We start from the raw sequence: 14581 nt of genomic DNA on the forward strand, positions 1-14581 counted from the left end.
ACTACCGACCAAGAACTTTAACAAACCATGTGTGGATACGACTAAAGTTAATTTAAAGTCTCCAAATATTCCATTTTTCATAACATATAGTTCAAACATATAATAATACTACTTCGAAACCTTAAAATAACAAATTACTTCAATGGTATCCAAAGAATACCTGTAGCCCGAATCTAATGAAATAGGCTTGTGCTTTAAAACAATTTATTTTTTAAATCTTACAACTTACATCCGTGACATCGAAGGCATCCATCGGATACTGCAATCGAAGGCTTAGTGCAATATCGCTCGTATCTCGGCTTCCAGTTCGAGAACGCCCTATCTGAGAATGTTTTGCAAAAACACCATATGTTTTTCTTTTGAAAACGACCTATCTCAGAACTTGATTGAAGAACGCCCAAAATGTTTTTCATAAACGTCCCAGCTTATTAAATGTAAGATGAGAAAGAGCGTTTTTGAAATAAGTTCTGAAATAGGGCGTTATTCCAAAATTTTCTGGGATAGGGCGTTTTCGAAACAGCGGCAGAGATACGGCGATATTCCACTCAGCAGTCGAAAAATCAGATTATTACAAAGTTTTTGGCACGAATTTCCCATCAATAAAGTTAAATTTTACATAAAATTGTACAAGTTCTTTCGAAGGTACGTAGGTGTTATAAAAATCACACATTTCTTTGGTGAAAATTTGAAAAACTTATACAGAGTGTGCTTTACGTTTAATTTTCAACATACTTAAAAACTTTAATTTTAGGTCATTGTGAGCAAATTAAAGAACATAGTCAAATGCAGGCAAATAAAAAATTGGTAGATTTTAAAAAAAAGAGGTAGGAGTGGTAGATCCGGATTTTAGCCTAAATAGTGGTAGATCTACCACTATAGTGGTAGAGTGACAACACTGTTCCCTTACTTGTGTATACACATACATACGGATATACATATAAAAAGAAAGAATACGACATAAGCGGTAAATTAAAATCTCGTGTACAGTGGTACAAGAGTGGTTCAGTGCGTATAATAGCACTTCTCTAGCATTAAATTTGCAAGCTATAAATTCTCAATCCCCATTAAGAATTTCGGTAAGATACTAATTTCTCTCTCCTCCTCAAAGCCTCTACAGTCCAACAAATCGAAGTTTTAAATAAGACTCCTCTAAGTCACACCCGAAAAAAACCCGTTTAAGATAATCTCATATGGATTAAATTCCCATATCAAAAATTATAATAATTCCCCTAGATACTTTAATACGTATATATATCTCTCATATAAGTTTCCCCACGTATGTTTAATTTTGTTGCTCTCTCGAGCGGGTACAGTGGTACAAATTCACGGTTGGCGTTATTAAATACATATTTTCAAAAGTTCAAAAGTTTTCTCTTGTCGTGAAATTTGCATTGCGGTTATAAATTTTTCTTTAAGTCGCCAACCCACTCTCTCTCTCTCTTAGGCTCTCTCCCTCACTCTCAGGCTCTCTCCCTCGCTTGCTCACTATATGCTAGGTGTCCCTCAAAGAAACCAATCAAAAAGCCCTATAATGAGTGACGATGATAAATCCCAAGGCAATTCCAAAGATCACCGCCAAACGCGTCAAATCACAAAACAAAAAGAAATAAGCACATGTTCACGGCAAGTAAATTCATCTTGGAAACGGATAATTTCACGGACTACTGTGCTCGATTCAGGTCCACCCGATTAACGAAAATACGGAATAGTCCCTGAAAATTAAAGATAATAATATTGGTAGGTCTTGCGACCGGGTTCAAACCTCCCATGACGCGGTATTAGAGACAGAAGATCAAGATCTCCCAGATGACTTCAAACCGGTCGCGTTTAATAAATACCGCCCATGTCTGATTTTCTATGAGAATACAAAAGCCCAGGGGACAAACTTAGCCGCCCCAACCGCATCACTTCCCAGAGATGGAACAGTTTCCGGCTTAAAAATCGCGCCTTGTGACACAGAAGTATTTTATGGGAGTTATGAGCAATGACCGTCATTTCGAGACATGTTCACTGCGGTCTATATTAACCAAACAAAAGTCACAAAAGCCCAAAAACTATAACACCTCCACACAAGGCAAAGCCGGCCAAATAGTTAAACAGTTCTCGCTTAGTGATGAGAATTTCGAACTGGCGTGGGAAGCCCCAAGGTCGCGATATGAAAATCGCAGAGCTTAGTTTGACAACCAAATAAAAACCTTTATGAATTTAAAACCAATTCCCATTTAAAATAGCGAGGATATACAGAAATTGTAATCATCCGTAAATAATTGCCACCAAATCCTCGCTACCCAGCAAGTTTCAGCAGAAAGTTGGGATCAAATCCTCATCTATCTGGTCACCTCTAAACTCACGGAAAACACGATAACCCTGTGGGAACAGTCCTAACCTCCAGGAAAGATCTCCCCAACTGGTCCCAAATGAACAAGTTTCTGACTACCCGATACGAAGTGGTAGAACGAGTTGATCAGTCCCACGTAACAGAGCATCGAACAATGTACAAATGCTCAATGTGCAAAACCTCCTCTCATCCCTTAATAAATTGTTTCAAATTTAAGAAATTATCTACCTCTGACCGCAGGAAGTTTGTCAAAGAAAACAATAATCGTTTCAATTGCCTCTCCCAGTCACACATGTTGAAATATTGTCCTACCACTCAAACGAGCAATCAATATCATCAGGGGCAAGACGCCCGTCGAAGTATCCTCCTACTCTATACAAGTGTCCGAGGTAACGAATAACGAGCTAAGCTCTCTATTCCGGAAGTTTGGGAAATTGGAAGAAATACCCAGCTTCAGTGACAAAAGAAGAAGAAGAATTTTGTGAAAATTATTACACAGCCACAACTACCCGCGCGGATAATGGACGTTATGTGGTCATGCTCCCCTTTAAGCCTAGCTTCCCCGACGCGATCCCATTATCGAATTCATACCCCTCGGCAATTCCTGTTTACACGCGCAAGCCTTTGACTTGCGAAATGTGGGAACTGCAACTGCAGCATAAGTAGTTAGCAGTAATAGGTTAGCTAATAAGTTAATTCAGATGTTTAGTTCAGTTAATTTTGGGACGTGCAAGTGGCACGTAATAAATTGTTATTAGTGAAATTGAGGTTGTTCGTGTTTTTACTTTAAATAAATTACTATCGGCGAACAGTGGGTTCGCCGCACGTTTAATTTTTTATATCTCTCAGGACACGAGAGATTAACTGGCGCCCGAGCAGTTCGGTGCAGGGTCCGCCTAAGGTGAAAATCCTTATTGTGAAAATAAAAAATAAAAAATAAAACTGTAATCCTTGAAACCAAAGGTACAAGTTTTGGAACAAATTAAAGCAATTGCACGTGAAAAAAGTGAGCTCTGATAACCAAAGAAAATATTGTGGGGACGAAATTGATTGAAGCATGAAAAAACTGTGAAAATATACTGTGAAAAGACCAAATATACTGTGAAAAGAAAATATACTGCGAAAAGACCAAATACTCCAATGGAATATTGGATTTTGTAAGTATAAAATTTGATCCGGAATAGCCTTTATATCTCGTTACAGAATGAACGCGGACGAATGCCATTTTCTCTCAACTGAGAAGATTCGAGGAACGGGTCAAAAGTGTAGAGTCGAAATGCAATGATGAGTCCTTACAGGGAATCAGTGAGAATCTCGAAAGGCTAGAGAGCCAGGTAGAGGAGGTTCGCAGGCAGTCTGCGAACCCAGAAACGCGTCCAATGGAGGAGCCACTGATAAGTCCTCGAACGGAAGACGAGCTTAGGGAAATTTCTAAATTGCGAGATTGTGTGAAAGAGCTGCAAGTGTTCGATGGATCAAGGGAACATTATTCCTCTTGGGTCCACAGCGTAAAGCAGGTTCTAAACGACTACCAGGCCGTACGGCACAAGCCGATCTTAGGGCCATTCTGAGGCACATCAGGAGCAAAATTAGGGGTGCAGCCGATGCTGCACTATTGTCGCATAACATTCTTGAGAGTGACTGGCGAAAAATCAAGGAAATTTTGTCACTACATTACGCGGATTCTAGGGATATAGAGACGTTGGATCAACAACTTACTCTCATGACGCAAGGTCGTTTCTGATTTCTATGCCCAAATAAATAACCAGTTGTCGCTTATGATCAACACTATAAATACAGATAAATACGTGCATAAATAAACCGCCCAGGCATTAACGGAAGCACACCGGCGTAGGGCACTAGATGTTTTTATTAGGGGTCTAAATGGTGATCTTCCGACTCTGTTACTTATGCAGAATCCGAAATCCTTACCCGAAGCATATTCCTCATGTCTTAATTTTTGAACGGGGATAGAAGAAACGCTATCTATAGCCCTCCACAAGCACTAAACAGAAGTGGCCCAATGTTCGGCGACACATATCAACCTTCGGCGCTGCGTTATTTTGCTAGGGGTCACAGAGATTTAACTGACCCATTTCACAATCCGGCACGAAATCAATCGGGATAGAATAAAGGAGCACAGGTAAACAGAGGATACGCAGGAAGAACCACAAATCAGGGGGGTTCGAATTCCTCCTACACATCTTCAGGGCAAACTAGGGGCAAAACCCATCGACACAAAGCTGGCGCAATAACAATACGTCAGGAGCTGAGAGAAGAGATGCCAATCAATCTTCCCAAACCCGACAGAGTTTTAGTCCAAAGTTCCCAAGATATGATGGCCTGAAGAGAGGTTCACCTTCCACGGGATTCTCAAACCAAAGCGGTAGCAAACAACAAAAGCTATTTCATTTAGTTCCAGTGGATGAGGAGGTGGAAGAAAATACCTCCAACGAAATAAATAACGAATATGATCAAGTAAATTTTACAGTAACAGCCTCGTGTCCGGCGTACCATTTCTAGAATATGATACACGGGATCAGGGCACTTAAGGTTTTTAGTGGACACGGGAGCCAACAAAAACTACATTAGCGAACGCGTCGCCCGTAACACAAGGCCAGTGGATAAACCATTCAATGTCATCTCCGCGGGAGGGAAAATTGTGGTAGACAGGAAAATTTGTGGACATTTTTTTAATTTTGTAGGCAAGGACCAGCCTGCTACATTTTTTGTTCTCTCTGGACTCACATCATTCCACGGAATTATAGGCGACGACACTCCTACGGAAATCAAAGTCGTAATAGATAGGGAATTAAACCTCCTTATACTAAAGCCTGACATATTGCTCCCCCTTAAGCGAAAGGAAGCACAGAATGTCAATAGTATCGATGCAAACATCCCTCTCGATCCTTATATCACTGACACTACAAGAAAGCATCTCAACCACATATTGAATAGATGCGAAAATTTGTTTGGTCCAGTTGATCGGTGTACAGAAATCGCTACCAACGTACAGGCAGAAATAAGGACCAACACAGAAACAACCATTTACACGAAAAGTTACCCCTACCCCGTTAACAGGCGCGGCGAAGTCGAGAGGCAAATTCAAGAACTCCTTTCAGAAGGCATTATTCGTCCTTCAAAAAGGCCATATAACTCTCCCATATGGATTGTCCCAAAAAATCTGGCTCAGATGGGGGAAAAAAATATCGCATGATGATCGATTTCAAAAGGCTGAACGCCGTAACCATCCCTCATACATATCCGATTCCTGATATCAACGGCACTATCGCTAGCCTTGGTAATGCCAAATATTTTACCACACTAGATTTAACTTCAGGATTCCACCAAATCCCAATTAAGGAGCGTGACATTCCGAAAACTGCGTTTTCCACTACGAATGGCAAGTATGAATTTTTGCGGCTTCCTTTGGGCTTAAAAATGCACCCTCGATCTTCCAACGGATTATCGACGATGTCCTCAAGGAATTCATAGGTCGTGTGTGCTTCGTATATATCGACGATATAATAATTTTTAGCAAGGACGAGGCCACCCACTTAAAGGACATCGAAACAATCCCCTCCAGACTCCTAGCCGCAGGGCTCAAAGTTAACCTTAAAAAAACGCAATTTCTGGAAAAAAGTGTATAATTCTTAGGCTACATCGTAACCCCCGAAGGAATATTACCAGATCCTAAAAAAATAAATTCAATTAAAAACCGTTTGCCACCTTCAAATTTGAAAGAGCTTAAAAGTTTCCTGGGATTAACATCCTATTACAGAAAGTTTCTCCGCGACTATGCGAAAATCGCGAAACTACTTACCAACCTTACGAGGGGAGAGCATGGACAAGTCAAGGCAACCCAATCCAAGAAAGTACCAATAACACTGAATAAAGACGCCCTTAGGGCATTCGAGAACCTTAAGGAAGTGTTAACAACTTCGGAAGTCCTAACGTTTCCCAATAGCGTTTATCTCGAGAAGCCTTACGACCACAGATGAAGGATATGCGACGAATGAAAAGGAGATGCTCGCCATAGTCTGGGCGCTAGATAAACTTCGAAACTATTTATATGGTGCAAAGAAAATACGTATATTCACTGATCACCAACCGTTAACTTTCTCCCTCAGCAATAGAAATTACAACACTAAACTTAAGCGTTGGAAATCCCGAATCGAGGAATACAATTATGAGCTTATCTACAAACCTGGAAAGTCAAATGTCGCGGCTGATGCCCTTTCTCGGCTCAAAACACAAGTAAATAAATTGACGGATCTATCCTGCCTGCATCCGAAGTCGCTAGCCAAGCCGCAACTATGGCATCAGATCCTGACGCTGCAAGTGTGGGCCAATCTACGTGCGAGGCGGCTCATAGCGCGGAACAAGACAATACAGATTTAATTCCATTCGTCGAAGCACCAGTAAATGTCTTCAGGAATCAAATAATATTTGGAAGAGGGCTTCAGATCTACGAAGAACCACATCCTGGACATTCACGTCACTATGTAGGGATAGAGAACGCTTCTGAAGAAAAACTAACCACAATACTAAAAGAAAAACTGAACCCAAATGTAGTAAATGGTATCAAAATTCAAGAAAATTCATTGGGTTTACTTCAGAAGGTATATTTAGAACATTTCACCAATTATAAAATTCGTATAGCGCAGACGGTCGTGAAGGACTTGACAAATCCAGATACGGTATGTGAGGTCATAATGAAAGAGCACAAAAGAGCTCACCGCAATGCTAGCGAGAACAGGAAGCAAATTTTAGAGCATTAATACTTCCCAAAAATGAGCAGCCAGATTAGGAAATATGTACTGGTTTGTGAAACCTGCAAACTTAGTAAGTACGATAGGCATCCTACTAGGCCAGAATTGTAAATTATACGAATCCCCTCACGACCATGTGAAATCCTTCATATAGATATTTTTGAGATTCAAGGAGAAAAATTTTTAAGTTCTCTTGATAAATTTTCGAAATTTGCAAAGCTTTTCCATATTAAAAACAAAGGAACCCTGCACCTTAAACAAAAAATAGTGAAACTTCTCCACTATTTTACAACCCAAAAAATTTTAGTTACGGATAACGAACGAGGATTATTTACCCCAGTAAGACGGAATTTATTAGAATCTTTAGGAATTCAGCCTTACCGCATTCCTTCTCAGATGAGCGAGGCTAATGGCCATATCTAGAGATTTCACTCTACATTATTAGAGATTTACAGATGCCTAAAGGCGGAAAATACAGATCTTAGGACCAAAGAACTCGTTAGTATATCCGTAGATCATTATAATAATTCAGTACACTCGGTCACAACCAAGAAATCATGCGAAATATTCTTCAATCGATCAGAAGCCTCTAACTACGAAGAACTCCTTGACAAGAGCAGAAATATGAATAGGTACAAAACACTCTTTAAAGAAAAACAAATAGCACAAATAAAAGGACATAATAAAGAAGGCCACCGTGGTGTGATGGTAGCGTGCTCCGCCTATCACACCGTATGCCCTGGGTTCAACTCCCGGGCAAAGCAACATCAAAATTTTAGAAATAAGATTTTTCAATTAGAAGAAAATTTTTCTAAGCGGGGTCGCCCCTCGGCAGTGTCTGGCAAGCGCTCCGATTGTATTTCTGCCATGAAAAGCTCTCAGTGAAAACTCATCTGCCTTGCAGATGCCGTTCGGAGTCGGCATAAAACATGTAGGTCCCGTCCGGCCAATTTGTAGGGAAAAATCAAGAGGAGCAAGACGCAAATTGGAAGAGAAGCTCGGCCTTAGATCTCTTCGGAGGTTATCGCGCCTTACATTTATTTTATTTTTAATAAAGAAGGATACCACCAAAGTATTATAAGGAAAACGACGTTATATACGTCAAAGACAAGCAAATTAATGGAAAACAGAGCCCAATTTATAAAAAAGAAATTGTCAGCAAGGATAATAAGGTTTCTGTTACCACACTTAGTGGAAAAAATTCATTAAAAACGTAAAACTCAAAAAAGAGCCTACTTCCACGCAGAGCAACAACAAAAAACAAAAAACAGAAAAACCAAATAAAGCAATCTGGGGCTAAGGGGGAGTTTATCTTACAAGAGCGGGCTTGTAAGTGGGACAAATTGTGCCTTAGTAGCGGGCGGCGCTATCGAATTTGACAAATGACTACGCTGCCTTCAAAACGGATCACACGATCCCCCATAGCTGGTTCGACTCATGTTAACACTTCTAGTCACCACCAAAATGAAAAAACGAATATATTTCGCCTAATCCGTAAAATATCGAACAAATGAAGCTTATGCGCCTAATACGCTAAGCAATTATATTAAATATTTTACGCCTAATCCGCAAAACTATACGAAAAATTAAGCTTATGCGCCTAATCCGCTAAGCAAAATTAAAAGAAAAAATTAAGCTAATGCGCCTAATCCGCTAAGCAGTTATATTAAATATTTTGAGCCTAATCCACAAAACTATACGAACAATTAAGCTTACGCGCCTAATCCGCTAAGCAATATTAAAAGAAAAAATTAAGCTTATGCGCCTAATCCGCTAAGCAAAATTAAAAGAAAAAATTAAGTCTATGCGCCTAATCCGCTAAGCAGTTATATTAAATATTTTGAGCCTAATTCGCAAAACTATACGAAAAATTAAGCTTATGCGCCTAATCCGCTAAGCAATATTAAAAGAAAAATTTAAGCTTATGCGCCTAATCCGCTAAGCAAAATTAAAAGCAAAAATTAAGCTTATACGCCTAATCCGCTAAGCAGTTATATTAAATATTTTGCGCCTACGAATTATTCTACACATTAGTAAAGCAAAAAATTATAGCAGCCTTGTGAATCCTGCACATTACGAAAATATTACACGGTAACAAAAGAAAGGAAGTAGCTACTCGTCCAAAATGTGTATCTTTTTTATCTTTCAGAATGAACTGACAGAAAAAAAAAATATATTTTGTAAACCCCCTACTAACAAATTTAACTATCTAAAATTACGAGTACAAAAACCTAGTCTTAACACACTTAAATAGTCAATAAGTAATAGAAACATTTTTTTGTTAACGCAATAACAATAACCTACATTCATAGATATAACATTTGGCGTTGCAGATTCCCACTGCTGGCATCGGCCTTCAGCGGACTCCATATTTTCAATTCCAAGGCACCAATCGTAACGATCCAGGATGGAAATGGGTGGATCATCGGTGGGTCATTAAGCAGGTACACGTCGTCAACCTCCAACAATATGTCACAGTTCTGATGCAAATGCAAAACCTTACAGGTCGACTAATGAAACGACCCAATGACCAACTCTTAGCGCAGCTGTACATTAACCAAACATTGGGGCGACTCGAAGAGAAGCAAAACGAGAATAATCCGATCTACTGACTGGATAGGCTCAGCCTGAAAATAGCTGGTAGGATCACCTGACGCAGCCGACTGGAAGAATATCCTCAACAGTCAAAATCAGGTCATCGAAAACAATAACCACCAATACAAGTTTAATAAGAAACTATTCACAGCTACCCAAGAAATCCTGAAGAAAATCGGCAAAGTGGTGGACCGCACCAATTAGGTAGCAAAAGAAACCGAATCAGTAGAATTTGAGCAAAACGCCTTTCACAATATCCTGCTAGTTCGCGACGAAATTAATGGGATAGTGCGGGCATGCCAACTAGCAAAACACGAAATTGTCAACACCAATTTACTTGACACCGGCGAGGTCAACCAGATCCTATCGGAAATAGAAACTCTTCCATATCAAAACGTTATCGAAGCAATCGAATATGGCGAAACATCAGTGCTCACAAACGGGACACTACTCGTCTACGTCCTCTCAATACCCAAGGTCACGGCTAGTAAATATAATCTCCTCATTACTCGCGTCGGAATCTACGAAGGAAAACAACTTGACCTACAATTCGGCAGGATGCTCGTCAATCAGAAAGAAACGTACGGATTGGCGAAGGATTGTTTAATGATCAGCTCAACCACAGTATGTAAATCAGAATCCTTGATCAAATGGGAGGAAAGCGACCGCTTGCCACGATTACTAAAAGGAGGAGAAACTAGTTGCCAATTTAAGAGGCGGAATGACACACATATAGAATTGATAAATGAAAACACCATTTTTATTTCCAACTACCAAGGCATAATCAGGAGTAATAATGGTTCAGAGGTAATAAATGGTACATATGTCATCCAATTGAATAATGAAACAATTAGGATCGGTGACCAAGAGTTTTCCAGCAGCGAGGCGGTTACAACGCATGCATCTGTACTATCTAACGTAAAGAAGCATACCACGAAGATAAACTTGGAATATGTTCACGACATCACGATGAAGAACGTAAATTATCTGGGTATGTTAATGAAAAGATCAATTTTTCCCTCATTACAGAAGCCATTCAATCCTCGCAATACTATTAATTGCCGGCCTGCTATGGAGATGCTACACCAAAAGACTAGAACTTCCACCGGTTCAAATTCCTACACATTGGACGGGAAAAGTCAGCGTTAACAAAATTGTTAAAGGAAAATCCGCACCGGAACTATATTACTTAGATAATAGCCTACCAGTTACAGCGATCAGGACCAACATAACATCAGAAAGCCGAAACCACTCACTGCAAAATTTTACCCCTTTACGATTTTCAACTTTTGATATACGAGACGCAGATCTTTAAAGGGGGAGGAGTTATCTTACCTGTAATCCCAATACTAACTAATGGCGCACTAATGGCGAAAAGATAAATTTTTCCTTCATTACAGAAGCCATTTCAATCCTCGCAATACTATTCTTTGCCGGCCTGCTATGGAGATGCTACACCAAAAGACTAGACCTTCCACCGGTTCAAATTCCTACATATTGGACGGGAAACGTCAGCGTTAACAAAATCTTTAAAGGAAAATCCGCACCCGAACTATATTGCCTAGATAATAGCCTACCAGTTACAGCGATCAGAACCAACATAACATCAGAAAGCCGAAACCACTCGCTGCAAAATTTTATCCCTTCACGATTTTCAACTTTTGATCTACGAGACGCAGATCTTTAAAGTGGGAGGAGTTATCTTACCTGTAATCCCAATACTAACTAATGGCGCACCCTTTACTCACGTTGCCAGGCATGTGATCATATTGTTCCAATTACTAACTTCGCTGGCGCAGCACACGCGCAACCAATGATCAGGTCAGATATCGAAATTATTGAAATCATGGGAATTGCAATATAAGCAAAGTATCGAAAATATTGAAATCATGGGAATTGCAATATAAGCAATTCCTGTCTACACGCGCAAGCCTTCGACTTGCCAAATGTAGGAACTGCAACCGCAGCATAAGTAGTTAGCAGTAATAGGTAAGCTAATAAGTTAATTCAGATGTTTAGTTCAGTTAATTTTGGGACGTGCAAGTGGCACGTAATAAATTGTTATTAGTGAAATTGAAGTTGTTCGTGTTTTTACTTTTAATAAATCACTATCGGCGAACAGTGGGGTCGCCGCACCTTTAAGTTTTTATATCTCTCAGGACACGAGAGATTAATTTATATGATAATGTATTAGAAGAATACATCACCCTCGATCATATGGAAGAAACGGGTCCCTATGAAAAATTCAACGAAGGCAAATGCGCCTCGTTTTATCTCCCCCATCATGCGGTTATAAAAACCGAGAAAAAAACAACGAAGGTAATGGTCGTATTTAAGGCCTCTAAAAAATCGGCATCAGGATATTCTCTTAATGATGTTCTCTACACCGGCCTACCCTCCAACCGGTCCTGATACTCCTTATTCTCAAATGGAGGACATACCAGTTTGTTTTTAACGGAGATGCAGAAAAAATATATCGTCAAATCATAATGCACGAAGACGACAGTGACTATCTGAGGATCGTCTTTCGCTCGTCTCCGAGCGACCCCATAAAAGACTATCGTCTGAAAACAATCACATTTGGTGTGAACTGTGCCCCCTACCTCGCCATACGTACCCTTCACCAACTGGCCAAAGATGTAGAATAAACTTTTCCCAAAGCTGTCCCTGTCTTGACCAAAGAAACATATGTAGGTGACATTCTCTCTGGTAGCCGTGATACTCTCTCTCTGAAGTCATCCAAGCGCTCGGTTCAGCAGGATTCCCATTACGAAAAATAACGGGCAAGCTCTATAGTATTCTGAACGATATCGACAAAGAGGACTTGCTCGACACAAATCTCGACTACTAGGACAAAGCATCTGATCCTCTCCCCTGTCGCTAAACTTTTTGACCCGGCAGGATGGCTTACGCCGATAATGATTCAGGAATTCTCCTCCAACAGTTGTGGATAGACGGAACCGATTGGGACGAGGAAGTTGAACCCCTCTATCTCATAAAGTGGTCTCAATTCACGAAAAATGTGTGCGGTATCTCGAACATTAAGAAAGCCCGATGGGTCAACTATAACCCCAACCAGCAAGTAGAACTGCATGGATTCTGTGACGCATCGGAAAAGGCATACTGCACCAATATATATGTTAGGACCACTCACGATACCAGTACCTCCTCTCATCTCTTGGTTTCCAAGGGTAAAGTTGCACCCCTTCGAACTTCCAGCCTGCCAAGGCTACAACTATGCGCGGCTCTTCTTTTGGCACGTATAGTCGCTGTCGTCCAGTCAAACCTCAATCTCTCTATTACAAAAGTAACACTGTGGTCTGGCTCGAAAATAGTTCTAGCATGGCTGGAAAACCTCCCCATAATTGTCAGACCTTTGTCTCTAACCGCACCGCTGAATTAATGGATCTCGTCGGAAATGTGGAAATGCGGAACATGCCGCCACTCGCGACAACCCAGTGGACATGGGCACTAGAGGATGTAAATCCATTGACTTGGTTAGTTATCCGTTATGCTGGAATGGCCCTGAGTGGCTGACTTTGCCCCCGGAAGCCTGGCCAAAACGCATTGGACGAAACACCAACCCACCGGAGGTACGCCGAGTGGAAGCTTTACTCGCCACGGAAGATGAACCGGATTTTCTGGACCGATTCTCCTTTTTTTTACGAGCCCTTAGGGTAATGGCATGTGTCCTAAAATTCATCCGCAACCTGAGTCATCGAACAGGAGACACACGTTCCGCGTCCTCCACTCTCTCTTACGATGATCTACATAAAGCTAAATGTAAAATTATAGCCTTGACGCAAACCCGCTCCTTTGCCCATGAAAAGGCGTGTTTAGAAAACTCCAAGGTGATAGACAAACGAAGCCCCCTCTCTGTTCTTAGTCCATCTCTCGATAAAGATGGCTTGCTTCGGGTGAATGGGAGATTTGCCCATTCGACCTTGACCTTTAATGAACGACACCCTATCATCATCCCTGAAAAATCGCAATTCGCGACTCTCTATGTTAAGTCCTGCATGAGCTATTTCTCCACGACGATGCACATCTCTTCCAACAACGTCTAAGGCAGGAAGTCTATATCCCCCGGCTAAAACCCCTTATAAAGAAATGTATACACCAATGCAAGACCTGTACCCTCCAAAAACCACAGATGCGCTCGCAAATCATGGCAGCGTTGGCCCCTGAACGACGCAGTTTTGCTCCGCCTTTTACTATCACCGGTGTTAACTTTGCGGGGCTTTTTCACGTAAAAGCCTCTATGCTAAAGTCTCACACCCTACTAAAAGGTTACATGGCCGTTTTTGTCTGTTTCTCTACAAATGCTGTCCACCTTGTGTTGTGCTCAGATCTAACAACTAACGCTTTTCTCACAGCGTTCGCTCGCTTCGTCGGACGTCGCGGATATCCAGCGAAAATGATGAGCGATAATGGCAAAACGTTTATAGGAGCTAAAACGGCAACCGAAAAGGAATTTGCCTCCCAAGAAGTCATCCAGAAATACTCCCCTCAAGGTATTAATTGGCAGTTTATTCCCCCCGGTGCTCCCCATTTGGGTGGTCTGTGGGAGGCCGCAGTAAAAAGTTTCAAATTCCATTTTAAAAGGACTGCAAGAACTCATACTTCACCTTTGAGGAATTCACTACTCTCTTAGTGAGGATAGACGCCGACTTAAACTCTCGCCCGATTTCGCCTCTATTTCATGACTCCTCCGACTTCACTGCTCTCACCCCCCGCCACTTCCTCAGAGGATGTCCTCTCCTGGCCATCCCGGAAGTGGGTCATGCAGATTTGTCCCTTATGAACCGTTGGGAAAGGGTAAAAGGCATCCATCATCAGCCACTTCCTCAGAGGCTGTCCTCTCCTGGCCATCCCG

Source organism: Eurosta solidaginis, chromosome 1, assembly GCF_040869045.1.
Source record: "Eurosta solidaginis isolate ZX-2024a chromosome 1, ASM4086904v1, whole genome shotgun sequence".
In the NCBI taxonomy this organism is placed as follows: domain Eukaryota; kingdom Metazoa; phylum Arthropoda; class Insecta; order Diptera; family Tephritidae; genus Eurosta; species Eurosta solidaginis.